General features: G+C 34.4%; 2 protein-coding genes across 7 annotated transcripts in view; one reads left to right on the top strand and one right to left on the bottom strand.

Annotated features, from left to right (window-relative positions):
* LOC110453222 (histone deacetylase 6-like) overlaps nt 1-12898 on the bottom strand; it is a 185181-nt gene that overhangs the window by 58177 nt on the left and 114106 nt on the right. The window lies entirely within an intron of this gene.
* LOC110453226 (G-protein coupled receptor moody-like) overlaps nt 1-12898 on the top strand; it is a 41633-nt gene that overhangs the window by 9649 nt on the left and 19086 nt on the right. Inside the window, exon 1 of one of the 5 annotated variants that reach the window (XM_021502090.1) lies at nt 5127-5209. The exons of the other annotated variants lie outside the window; for them this stretch is intronic. The gene's annotated coding sequence lies outside the window, so the exon portion shown is untranslated. Of the gene's footprint in view, nt 1-5126; nt 5210-12898 lie in introns of those variants that run through there. 5 annotated transcript variants of the gene reach the window in all.

Raw genomic sequence — 12898 nt, 5'->3', positions numbered from 1 at the left:
CAGTTACCAAAAGACATCAAAGCAATATCTCTAATGCTGCAGAAAGTTTGAGTAGGTAGTGACTACATCCAGAAGGTTAAAGTTGAAATCTTGTACAGGTGACAGTGAAATAAAACATGTAAATCAACTGAGGTCAAGGTCATCTCTTAGATCTATTGTAAAGAGGTGACAGGGAAATATAATATTGCTATGGTGTAAGTGTATGTAACTAATGTCAAGGTCATCACTTAGATCTATTGTCTCATATCTATGGTATACAGGTGAGAGATAAATATACTATGGCTGTGGTATAAGTGTAGATTTACTGAGGTCAAGGTCATCTCTTAGATCTATGGTATACAGGTGAGAGTGAAATATACCAGGGATGGGGTATAGATGTAGATCAACTGAGGTCAAGGTCATCTCTTAGATCTATGGTATACAGGTGAGAGTGAAATATACCAGGGATGGGATATAGAAGTAGATCAACTGAGGTCAAGGTCATCTCTCATATCTATGGTATACAGGTGAGAGTGAAATATACCAGGGATGTGGTATAGAAGTAGATCAACTGAGGTCAAGGTCATCTCTCATATCAATGGTATACAGGTGAGAGTGACATATACCAGGGATGTGGTATAGAAGTAGATCAACTGAGGTCAAGGTCATCTCTCATATCTATTAATCAGATATGCGCCATCAGAGTTTTTCAATACAGGTCTACGTCAATTTGATGTCAACAGATTACATAAATCACACGTACCATACCTAGGATCAAGTAATCTCCAGGGAATTCATTATAACGGAGTATATATGAGACAAAGACACATGGAAACAGTATTTATTATCAAACGTACAAGACATTTAGCCTCATACTTCATTTCTGTCTCCAGTATGAATGTCAAAGCACATATTGCTACCAAAAGATTATCCCTTATAATAAAAACTTTATACCAACAGGTAAGACATAAACCATCAATAACCATTTCCTTTTTTTTTTCTTTAAAAATATATGGAAATTTCATCGTCAATCATAAAATATGAAAGACATAACTTCTTAAAACAATGACAAATTTTTGTGAAAAATTATTATGTAACATTAAATTTGAAGAACAAGCAAGCAGTAAGTATTTAACCCTTAAGCAATAGTAACCTCTTTGCTCTAATATGATATGTACCATGTGGTCCGTCTCAATACCTCAATGCTAATTGGTTCGACCCACCCGTAAATCAAAGACAATACTAAAGTAGTATACACCACTGACTCAGTGGGTAATTATTCCCTCCTGTTATAAAGCATACGTTGTATATCACCGCCTAGACTAGTTACCAGCCGTGTAATGGTGATCGGTAAACACACCACGTCACTCCAGGTACGTCACTCCAGGTACGTATATAACATATAACGTACAGGTGTTAAACGAAGTGATGATAGAATTTAATGGAGAAGATATGTGAAGGAGGAAAAAGAGGCATGGGATCCAGGAGGGGAAGAGCAGTGGGTGTTGATAGCAAATAATGGTGATGGAGGCATAATATAAATATTCTATCAATTAGAAATCTATTAAAAATGAAAAAAGTAAAAGAAAAAGATAAAAACTTATGCTTATTTCCTCGAACATCAGGAAAACAGAACAACTTTCTGATATCTATTTTTAAAACAGTGTGAAAAAAAAAAGTAAAGATGGATTTTCCCCAATTTCCCGTTTGGGGAGATTTTTTGAATGTGTAAATGTTAAAGAAATGAAATGAAGAACATGAATATGTAATGACTCAACATAACCACGTACAAATCAAGAATTGCAATATTTATGTCTGTCAGGAAAACCTAGGGAAATCAGTTCACTCAAAGTTTGGACAGTTGGTTTGTAAAACTAATATTTTTCATAACCATCAATCTGATCTTCTCCTTGAAAACATTCAACAATCTTGTACATAATTACCTAAACCCAACATCTTTAAAAGGTGAATAAAACCAAACCTCTTTATAAGACTGTCAGGACCATACAAACTTAACCTCCCTGCAATATTTATTATGTAATGGAAAAACCCCAAAACCAGCACTCTTAAAGATCCCAGCTGTCCCACTGTCCTGCTATTTGTCTTACACACAGTTACCTCCCCTTAACATCCGTTTAGATGTAACTGTAGCACATTTGAGCAAGCACACTTTTGTTGACCAATTAGTAGCCAATCTATTACAGCTATAGTACAACAACCGGAAGTCTAGGGTGCGAACCCAGTCTAGTCCAGCAGATTTTTTTTACCCTCAGAACACTATTGTTGATTACATTTCATCTTTATCTTTTTTTTCACAAAAAGTCCTGCAACGTATAGTTTACCTTTTAGAAATGATTTATCAAAGCTATAGTCATGCCGGAAAAAAGGTGTTTCTCAATGTGTAGTGACAGTTTTTGGGATCCTTATTTCTGCTATATGTATAGCTTAAACCATCACAGCATCAAGCAGAGGCAGACTTTGCCAGCAGCCTGCAGGTAAGTGTATCTGAACATGATAGACCTTTTAAATGGTATGGCTAATGGTCATGTCTGGGTCAATCGGGTCCACAAAAACATCTGACCATTCAGACTTCTGAAATTGCCATTTTTAAACAGAAATATTCTTTATGATAAATACATCTAAAATCACCAAATGAGCTACCAGGATATAACAGTCTACACGTAACCCAGTTAATAACAGCTTTCTATAATGTAATCAAATGAGCTACCAGGATATAACAGTCTACAGGTAACCCAGTTAATAACAGCTTTCTATAATGTAAACTTATTATATTTTAATGAATTATTAATTAAAATGTTAAAATTGTTTGAATAACAGTGGTAATTTTCTAGGAGTATCTTTAATCTAAAATTCTAGCCCAGGGGGAAAAAAAATGAAAAAAAAACCCCTTTTTTTTGTAAACTATATCTCATGGCAGCTCATCATAACTGTTATAAAGATATACTGAAGTTTTCTTGTGAACTTTTTTTGGAAAGCAATCATCATATTCCAATACAAAATATGTTTATGCCCAAGAAGAGTGACACTAACAGAAATAGAAATTGACAAACAAAAATTAACTTTGACAAATGGTGTCATGTATGAGCCAATAAGAGCACTCAGGATCACGTTATCTATCATCTTAATTTAATCAGCTTTCTACTTCATCATGTTTTTGAAACCTGTATAACGGCCCCTCGACTAACACAGACTTTACCAGACCGTGCACCGAGTACAGTATGACTCCAGTACAGTATATGCTTTGCTGTTACGGTGATAATGGTCTGTATTATGTGTACTACGTGCAAACTTGTTGATGAACATCTGTCATGACAACTGTCTGTATCACCAAGTACAAAATGCCTGATGACGCAAGTTAATTATTACAACATCAGAAGGGATGGTCAACAAGACGAATGTCACAAACCCATTTACTTTAAAGATGTTGGTATATAATATCAATGGACAACAGCTTGTCAAATATCAGGTCCAGTAAAATATATAGATCATAGTGAACAAACGGTTTAGAAGTTTCTGTACCAATTGACCCCTAACTCCTTCCAAAATCATTTACATTAAAAGAGTTATTTCCCCTTATCATTTTACTCTTTGCATTTCCATTGTAAGCTTATCAGTTCATACATAATGGTATGATTATCAATCAATCATAATTGTTGGCATCACTTTGAGTATTATCAGTGTTGGCCAGCATGCACTTTTAAATTTGAGTCCCAAATGCTGAAATAACAATAAAATGTTAGAAATTACTCCTTTACAACTTGTTGTGCCTCAGTTTGATATGAAGATGGCCTCAACATGAACATTGGTTATTGTACAATATTCTATTGACACGCCCTTAGATTATCTCCCTTGTAAAAAACACATGTACTTTGTTAGCATGGCTACACTAACTGTCCGATCACTAGTCGTAATTATACGAACGACAGCGTAACAAAACAACTGGGCGGGAGGCCAAAGCTTACAACAAAAGGCCCACAATAAAAAGAATGTGTTGCTAACTGATGCTTGCATAATATAAGCATGCTTGGTGTTTAGCATTAAAAACTGAAAAACGGAGTCGTTCTTTACATTACATTAACATGTAATGACTACATCTTTTGGTGTGGAGTCATGAACCATTTGTGAGACTTTAGAATTATCCTCCTACATTTGTTCAAATAATTATGAACCATTATTTGAAACATTAGAGATCTTCCTACATTTGTCCAAATAGTCTTGATCCATTGTTTTAGACTTAGTAGATCCTATACTTGTCCAAATAAACTGAATTCCTGTGATCATAATCCGTTTTTGTTTTGTTTACCTTGATCCTTGCCAAATAATCCTTAAATACAATGATCACACTAACAGGTTTACCAAGACCCTGTAAAAACAAAGCAGTTGTATTGTGAGCAATCCAAAGTCAACCAAAGCGAGACAGACATTGGTATACAAAATATCAAAGGGACATAACCATGTACTGTCCTGGGCAGGAGACTCAATTTTAGCACAATTTTTGTATGCAACACTCCTCAATCAATGAATATGTAATCGAATTTGTGTGAGATGTATAATCAATCATTGCACCAAAATATCAAAATAATCTCCTTACTTTCAATAGTTGACAGTTATATATTGAACCAGTCAATTTAATCTACAATGTATGCTATCAGCCTTCAAATTCTCAACAAACCAAAATTAAAAAAAAAAAAAAAGACAGAATTTAGCTTGTACTGATCAACATCTTAACCAATTCAAAAAGTTTATTGAAAGATTACCTGTATTTAACTCATTCACCCCTGAAATTTCATAATGAACTATTCCAACCTTTAAATTGTAATAGTTCAAATGTGTCTTCAGGGGTGAATGAGTTAAAGGAGTAAGGTGACATTTTTATTAAACTGCATCAGTACAATGATATCATCTTTGTCCTGGCACTAGATCAGCTTTGTACATTAATATTTTCCCCCATAGACTACCCAACTAGTGCCAACAGTTGTCAAGATGTCACAATCATACAGGAATCATTGTGTGAAGTGTTACAGTGGTTGGTGTACCGTTCTTACCGAACTTAATGTGATGTATGTTGCTCCAGTGCATACACACAAACTAGCTGGGTAGACAACCAATAAAGCTACACTTCCTGTTCATGAAGCATCAGTTTGCCAAACGACCCTGGAACTACCAGAATCAGAAGGAAGATTACAGAAATCTGTAAACACAGCTCTAGGTATTTAACCTATACCACTGAAACATGTATACAGGGTGGTATACAAACACAGGCATGTTTCACTGGTTACCAAGCCACATTTTTATCAGTTCTAAAACTAGAAAATTTCAACAAATTCAGCATTTGCGATTCAATTGAATTCAAGATTTAAAATTTGAATTTATATCAATGTCATAAAGTGTATAATGATGGCTTTTTTTAAAGAGGTGTACAGAATAATTAATGGTAGTGCATGCTCAAGTTCAAATGATGTTTTCTGAACAAAATTGTACTTTTAAATGTCATAAAAGATGTTTAGTGCCACACACCTTGGCCACTGATAAATAAATCTCGGGCCAGAGATTCTAGTGAAACATTTTACATCAGTTTTCAGAGTGCATGTACTATAATGTCGAAAAATGTGTGTGTGCACTATAGCCAATTCGGCCAAGATAAATGATCTCTGATAAAAACTGTTCATGCTTAGTGCAAATCCAGCTACTGAAGACCGGGTGATTGCCTCCCCAAACCTGGACCTCACAAACATACAAAGCCTCTTTGTACTTCATTGTTTCTACAACAATTAATCATTAACGGCTTTTGGAAAAAAGCAAATGATCAAGTGCTGTAACAGTCATCAGTATTTCTTCCTCCTTCACTACATACAGATCATCATTTAGGTAATGTCTGTTTAGTGCAACCAGGGTTAAGCTGTTTGGTGAAAGCACTGTCAGCTTCCAGTTATGTTATATATACTTTTTTATTAACTATTTCCTTATTTCAAAATTATCAGTGAAACCTGTCTAAACTGAACACAAACAGTGCAAATTGTTCTGTTCAGAATAAACAGGTTTTCTTGTTACACAGGTTCACATTTACATAAAAATGTATATAAATGTATTAATACTGGTACTCACTGTGTGTTGGACTGAAAAGAGCATTTGCTTCGATACAGTCATCCCCCAGGATTTTCAAAACAACAACTAAAATGCTCATTACAAAATTCTGGCTTTTTCCATTCTGGAATTTATAATTCCATTTTTCTTCTTTTTTTTCTGTAATAATTCTTTAATATCTTTGTTGGACAACTTCTGCCACCAAAATGACACTGTACACAAGCCAATGTATGGAAGTATAGTTGCTGTGGAACCTTAACTTCTGATCATACATACCAATGGAATATTTCAGACTGATCTGCTGTTTTTATGGGGAGTTCAACTTCACAATGGAATTAAGAGACTCGTCATTTATCTATATGTCCATGCAGTGCCCTTATTATGTCAAATACAGTACTGTATACTGGTTACTCAATTTTTGCAGCATCAAGGGTTCGGTTTAGACAGCCTTGCACCAGTTGTGAGCTATAGCCCTTGTTCGGAGTGGATTTATTTAAGAACAGGTCCAAAACTGGGCCTTGGTAAGGGCATGGGGGTTAACAAACAGTGTTTTTGTTTTATTTGGTGAATTTGGTGGATTCACCTGCATAAAAGCGTATAGGCAGCTACGGGTCTGTACACTGTACTAACTCAATAGCATTCGAATGAGAAACAGAGACCTTCATGTAGCGATTCTAATTACTTTTTTCTACAAAGTTTTCAACTCTTATTACGATACACTGCAGCACTATCAGAAACTACATTCGATATTGATCTAGCTCTGATTTATATTCAACAGTGAAGTTGTTTTCGTTGATGAAAAATCTTGAAAAAATAGGTGTCAGGTTATAGAGATGCTGAAATCTGATATAAACTGAAAGATAAAAAATCAACTTTCCAAATGATAGAGCTTTAAGAACAGGAAACCAATATGAGATTTAATTATGTTTCTGTGGGTAGGATAGACTTAAATGTCATTGATCAAAAAGCAGCACCAAATATTGTCATGGAATGATTTTCCTTGCCAATCCCTTGAAATTAGATGTCAACGAGGTCAACATTGTCTAACGTTTCTGATTCTCAGTGTCGCCTCCACAAAAACCCACTACAGCTTTCCCCTGGAGTGTTTATAATATTCTGACATTTGTACAAAAACCTGAACTGCAGCCATCCCTGATGGAAAACCATCGTGTTGCTTTAGGACCCTCTATTGATATGATGCTGTAGTATTTCACGGAGCAGATGTTGTATTCTACAAAAGGTCTACAAGCAATCTTACATGAAGCTCAGATGATGTCAGAGTAATGAGTTTTGAATCCACTGTTCTAGGCTAACATCAAAAATCATGCACAAGGTAGAAGTACATTACTCTTTGAAGCCATCATTCCAGATTGTCTACCGAGACACATTTTTCTACGATTAGCCCCGGGTCATTTTAGAAAGCACTGATCTGGTATTAGTGATTACATATTTAATTGGAAGCCTTCAATCCAATTTGTTTTGAAAAGGTTTTTATGAACATATATCTGGTTAATGCTATATATAAATGAAAGGATAAAATATTGATGTGGGTGTCCAATCTTTAGAATATTGCCTGATATGTCTTTGAATTTATCCTGCTTGAATAAAAATACACCATCCACAAATTAATCTGTGGCACTAAAATCATTCGTCTCCGAGCAACCAGGATGTCTTATATGTATTGAATACAATCAATCAATGCATGTCTTTACATTTGGAGGTAGGTCATTATTCAAATGGACTTTTTAATCAAATGAGTTTATTAGCAAAGGATTAAACTTCACATGAAGTCACAAATCGTAATTAAAACATAACCTATGATGGGGGGTTTTGTGTTGATGAATTTCAAATACATTGAGACTCAATCAAACCAGCATGAAAGGATGCTGATATCCTCATGGAATCAAAAGAGGTTTTTGTTTGTCATAGAAGTGTTGAACGGTTTGTCAATACTTTACATACTTACAAAAAGTTAATTGATCTTAATTAAAATGGTATATGTGATCCAAATTTGTCATTGAGCTAATTGATATTCTGCATGCATTTTGAATACAAGACACACTTTTTTTATTTCTTTTCTTTTCTCACTAATCCAATACCTAATGAAGCTGAATAAATCATCCCGATAGAAGCTATATCATCCTGCATACCAATAGAAAAGCATTGCTGATTGGAATGATAGCTTACCAACCTTACAGAATACAAAATGTGCTCCTACCTTCTCATCACTCTAACAGAAATTGGCGATCTTTTGTTCATTGTAGGTTGTCATTTGTATAGAAATCACTCAGATACAGATATAACGTTAAACCTTGTGTCTTTAAACAATTAGAAAAATAATGAACTCGAGTTTGATAAACATGCTGACCAACCACCATTCTTTAGTGCATCTCTACATAATCTCTTAGATGAAGTCGGAGTGGTTCATGCATTTTTATCCAAATGTTACTTATTATAACATTTTGCCAATATAATCGTTTTTGTATGAGAAGGTAAGATCAAATTGATGGAGATTCTGACAAAGAACTTCCTTTGATGGTTAGATGATAGATGTAAACATCACATTTTAGATCGTACCTGACGTCACTCTCTCTAGGTTACCACTGGCTGACAGGAAATATCTTTCAGTCACACTCTCTAGGTTACCACTGGCTGACAGGAAATATCTTTCAATGTTTAAATTAGAACTGTTGAACTTAAGATTGGAAATTGTCAGTAATATTGACATTCCCTTCAACATCCTATAATGCAAAGTGCACTGCATACTCCTTTCCTCATTAACAGGACCAAAAATATAGAATTATCAAAGCTTGATGGATCATCAGAAAATTTTGAGTGAATTCTATTTTTGCAAAACAAGATGCTATAATCTTGTTGCCTGATCCAAAGAATGAGGTGTGCACTACATCAATTTAGACAGAATTACCGGATCAGTCCTAGCAATCGGAAATGCTAAATACGTTTTTTCGATCATTGGTATGGCATGTTCTTTCCTGAGCGGCGATGGATGAGTGGACAGATTACCTGTTAGTGAAAGAAATGCGGAAGGAGAAAGGGATGAAAAGATCTGCCTTCTTAATGCCATTTCTTTATTTATTTCGAATACTTAAATCCTTTGGAAGTGTTTTGGTTGGCATATGTTAAGCTTACGATCAAATTTCTGTCAGATATGCATAAAGGGTTAAAACACATAATTAGTAACATAACAGTTATTTTAACAGATGTTAAGAAAATGGCGCAAACAATTTTCCCACTAATCCTTTAACTGACACTTCCACTTTTGTAGCGCGGTATTTAAAAACACCTCATACAATTCTCAACCACCTCTTGAATCATCATCATAATTAATGTAGCATAAATTGTTTAGAGATGAATTTAAGTAATATCAAGATTATTTATAGTCAACCAGGAATAATTTACAAATATTTCCATCTGTTATTGGACCAGAGAAAACACATGTGACGAAATAGCAGCAATGCGTGCAGGGAAACGCTTTACTTCCTATTTCAGCTTAAAATGTCTGAAAGAAAAACATGTTGTAGTCCATCAATTCCATGACATCCGTCTAACTATTTCTAAATACAGATTACTACGTCAGTCTAGAACTTGTGTGTTTTATAACCTGAAAGTGTAGTCTAGAACTTGTGTGTTTTATAACCTGAAAGTGTAGCGACATATATGTTGTATTTCCCCGGGGAAATCATTATCCAATAGGTACTACATACATATCTACAATCCTACGTAAACACACTATTTTGTTGCTACTACCCAATCATGCACATCTGTATTACATTGTAGTCAGAATCCACTACTGGTACATCACATCATTAAATCATTAATTCCTTCACCAAAGTTAAGTTGTAAACATGATCACTACCAGCATCACTGAGATGTAGAAGGTTATAAAATATAGTTATGTTCAATATTTACATAAAAGCACTATTGATTTTATGTTTTTTAAAGCAGGATTCCTAAGTTTATGCGACAATTCAAATTTGAGGAAAATTTCAAGCCATGTTAAATCAATGGAAATCACAAAGTTTTGAAAAACCTCTTAAATTGAATGATAATTAAGAAATAGCTTTAGCTCATTCACCGCTGAAATTTCATAATGAACTATTCAACCTTTGAATTAGAAGAGTTCAAATGTGTCAGAGGTGCATGAATGAGTTAGTGCCTAAATGAAACACAATCAAGGAAAAACAAGAAAATTATTAATGAAATGACAATAAGAAAGGATTCATATTATTGTACATACGGTACACACTGTGATTTCAATCCAAGCTTAATTGAGGTTTTTCTTCTAAAACCAATATTCATGATTTAATACCTTAAAAGCTAAATCAAAGTAAAAGGTTAATGCAACAAATATCTTACTGAGAATGTATCGAGCGGCAAGGATGACTCGTACATGAACTACTAAAAATGTTCTGGTGACAATCTGTCACTTCAACAGATGATAAGTGGGTATCTTCATCATTACTGCAGACCTAAGTGGACTGCATGAGATGTGTTGGTGTTGGAGATGATTTTGTCTAAATTTGTATATAATAGCCGATAGACTCATATGTATATGTAATCAATCCTGGAAAATATGTTTCAAAGTTATTTGACAAAGTCTCCAGCATTCCAACTTCTACTTTTTACCTGATCATGCATATGTCTGTACCTATTTGAACAGCTAGGTAGAGCACAGCACAACATATAGTGTACAGTATTTCACTGATATTTCCACTAAATAAGGTCTTCATGTTAAATCTTTTTACTTTCCACATGTATATTAGCGATAAAAAACCACCTTATCAATAATTCTTGCATAATTTGTACACGGTTACCGTAAAATTTGGTTGTAAAATGATTCAAAGTGGAAACTAATCCCTGAATGCAGGAAGATTCGATAAACGATATATCTTTTTGTCAAAGGAATGAACTAACTGCATGTGATGTTGATTTTGAACATTGGATGAACTTATGAAAGACCACTGCAGTAATTAGCCTTCTACAAATGTAACTTCTTCATACGCAAAAATAGAATTGTGTTTAACTAACCAAAAGATAAATACAAGCGGCCTAATAAGGTTTTATTCGTTTTGTCGTACCCCTCACCTCCTCCCCCATAATGTACATCCATTTTTCTGTATAGGAAAATTAATTACATAAAGACATAAAAAAATCTTCAAAGCATTAACACATACCGTAGCTATCTCTAAAAATGTACAGCATTAACACATACCATAGATATCTATATAAACGCCCAGCTCCAATGGAATCAAATTTTAAATGTCCTGTTTTAATGTAAGAATGAGACATGAACGTGATACCAGCTATCTTTTGATATGTCTCTGGTTTAAGGAACAAGAGATATATGTATAGTGGATGATGAGGGTAATGGCATGAAATGGTCTACAATAAACCAAAATCTTTTAATTTCATCGTCTTGACCAATTCAAAGGTTGGAATAGTTCATTATGAAATTCCAGGGGTGAAAAAGTTAATTGATATGGTGTTTATTGAAGAAATAAGTAAGATTTGCAGAAAAATTACATACATATACATTATCAAAACTGGCATCTTCTGAGCTTAACTCAGTCTTGAAAAATACATTGAAGTGCAAGGCAGGACCAATAAACCATTAAAACCAGCTGCAGCTTCCTCCTGGGGAACTTAAAGTATAAATTATCCTTTTAATCACCTTTAAGTGTTTAGTGTTAACATTATATATTTCTGCCATCAATGGCATCCTGCTGGATTTTCTTGAAGTAGTCTTGGTTGAAAATGAGGTCATTTAATTTGAAACATCAGATTAGGCAGATGCAAATCAGACCTGAACATGTCATCAGCGTGTCAATTTCCTCCTCAATTCCTATTAGGCAATGCCATATCGCTAGGGCCTGATAAAATCCTTAAGCTAATTTAACAATTTCGAATGTCAATCAATAAGAATATTTTCCCAAAGTTTAGTCTTCAAAATGGTTTTTTCAGAAGTCTTCTTGAATGTTTTATGGCTTCAGCAGTTCATGTCAAAGCGGTAAAAAGTCCCTTAATTAATAAAAAAAAAAAATCAGTTCAGCAAAATTCTACAAATATATATAGTATATGGCCAGCAAGGAATTTCGCAAAACTTGATCATCTCAAATGGTTTGTTCTATAAGATTTGTTCTTTCAGCAGCATTTGTTGTATATTGCCATTAATATATAAAGGACTTCTAAAATACATTGAGTATGAATTGAGACTAGTTTAAATGAATTTGATGCCTTTGACAAAAATACAAATATAGCTTTTCGTTAAGAAACACACACTAGATTGGATAAGACTTGTCAAGATAATATTTTTTTTAATAATTTAGACAATTTTTCTCTAACTGCTAAAAACTTCTGGACTAGAATGGTACATAACATAAGAATCCTGTTACAATTTACTGGTGATTTACTACTAGTATTCTAGCTCAACAAGATTTACAGATGTCATCCCCGGTAAATCCAGTCTGGTCGAGTGGAAATAATTATCTACTAATGACACCACAAGTGGTTCCAATCCCAGTGAAGGGTCGGTGAAGGGTTTGTTGTCTATTCTGTAAATATTAGTAGGACTTCTGAACACAACACAAGATATCAGCTGACATTATAAAGAGGGGTAAAGTAGGGATGATCTAAACACAGGACAAGGCATCAGCCTCATAAAAGGGGGGAGGGGAGCAGGGGTGATGTGTTTAATACTCTAATCAAATCATCTTAACACAGGACAATTAAGGCATCAGCCTCACAGAGCGATGGTGGGTATGTGTGTGTGTGTGGGGGGGGGGGGGGGGGGGGG

This window comes from Mizuhopecten yessoensis, unplaced genomic scaffold (genome assembly GCF_002113885.1).
Source record: "Mizuhopecten yessoensis strain PY_sf001 unplaced genomic scaffold, ASM211388v2 scaffold7201, whole genome shotgun sequence".
Lineage (NCBI taxonomy): Eukaryota > Metazoa > Mollusca > Bivalvia > Pectinida > Pectinidae > Mizuhopecten > Mizuhopecten yessoensis.
Note: the sequence above shows the minus strand (reverse complement) of the source record. Positions and strands in the feature narration are given on the sequence as shown.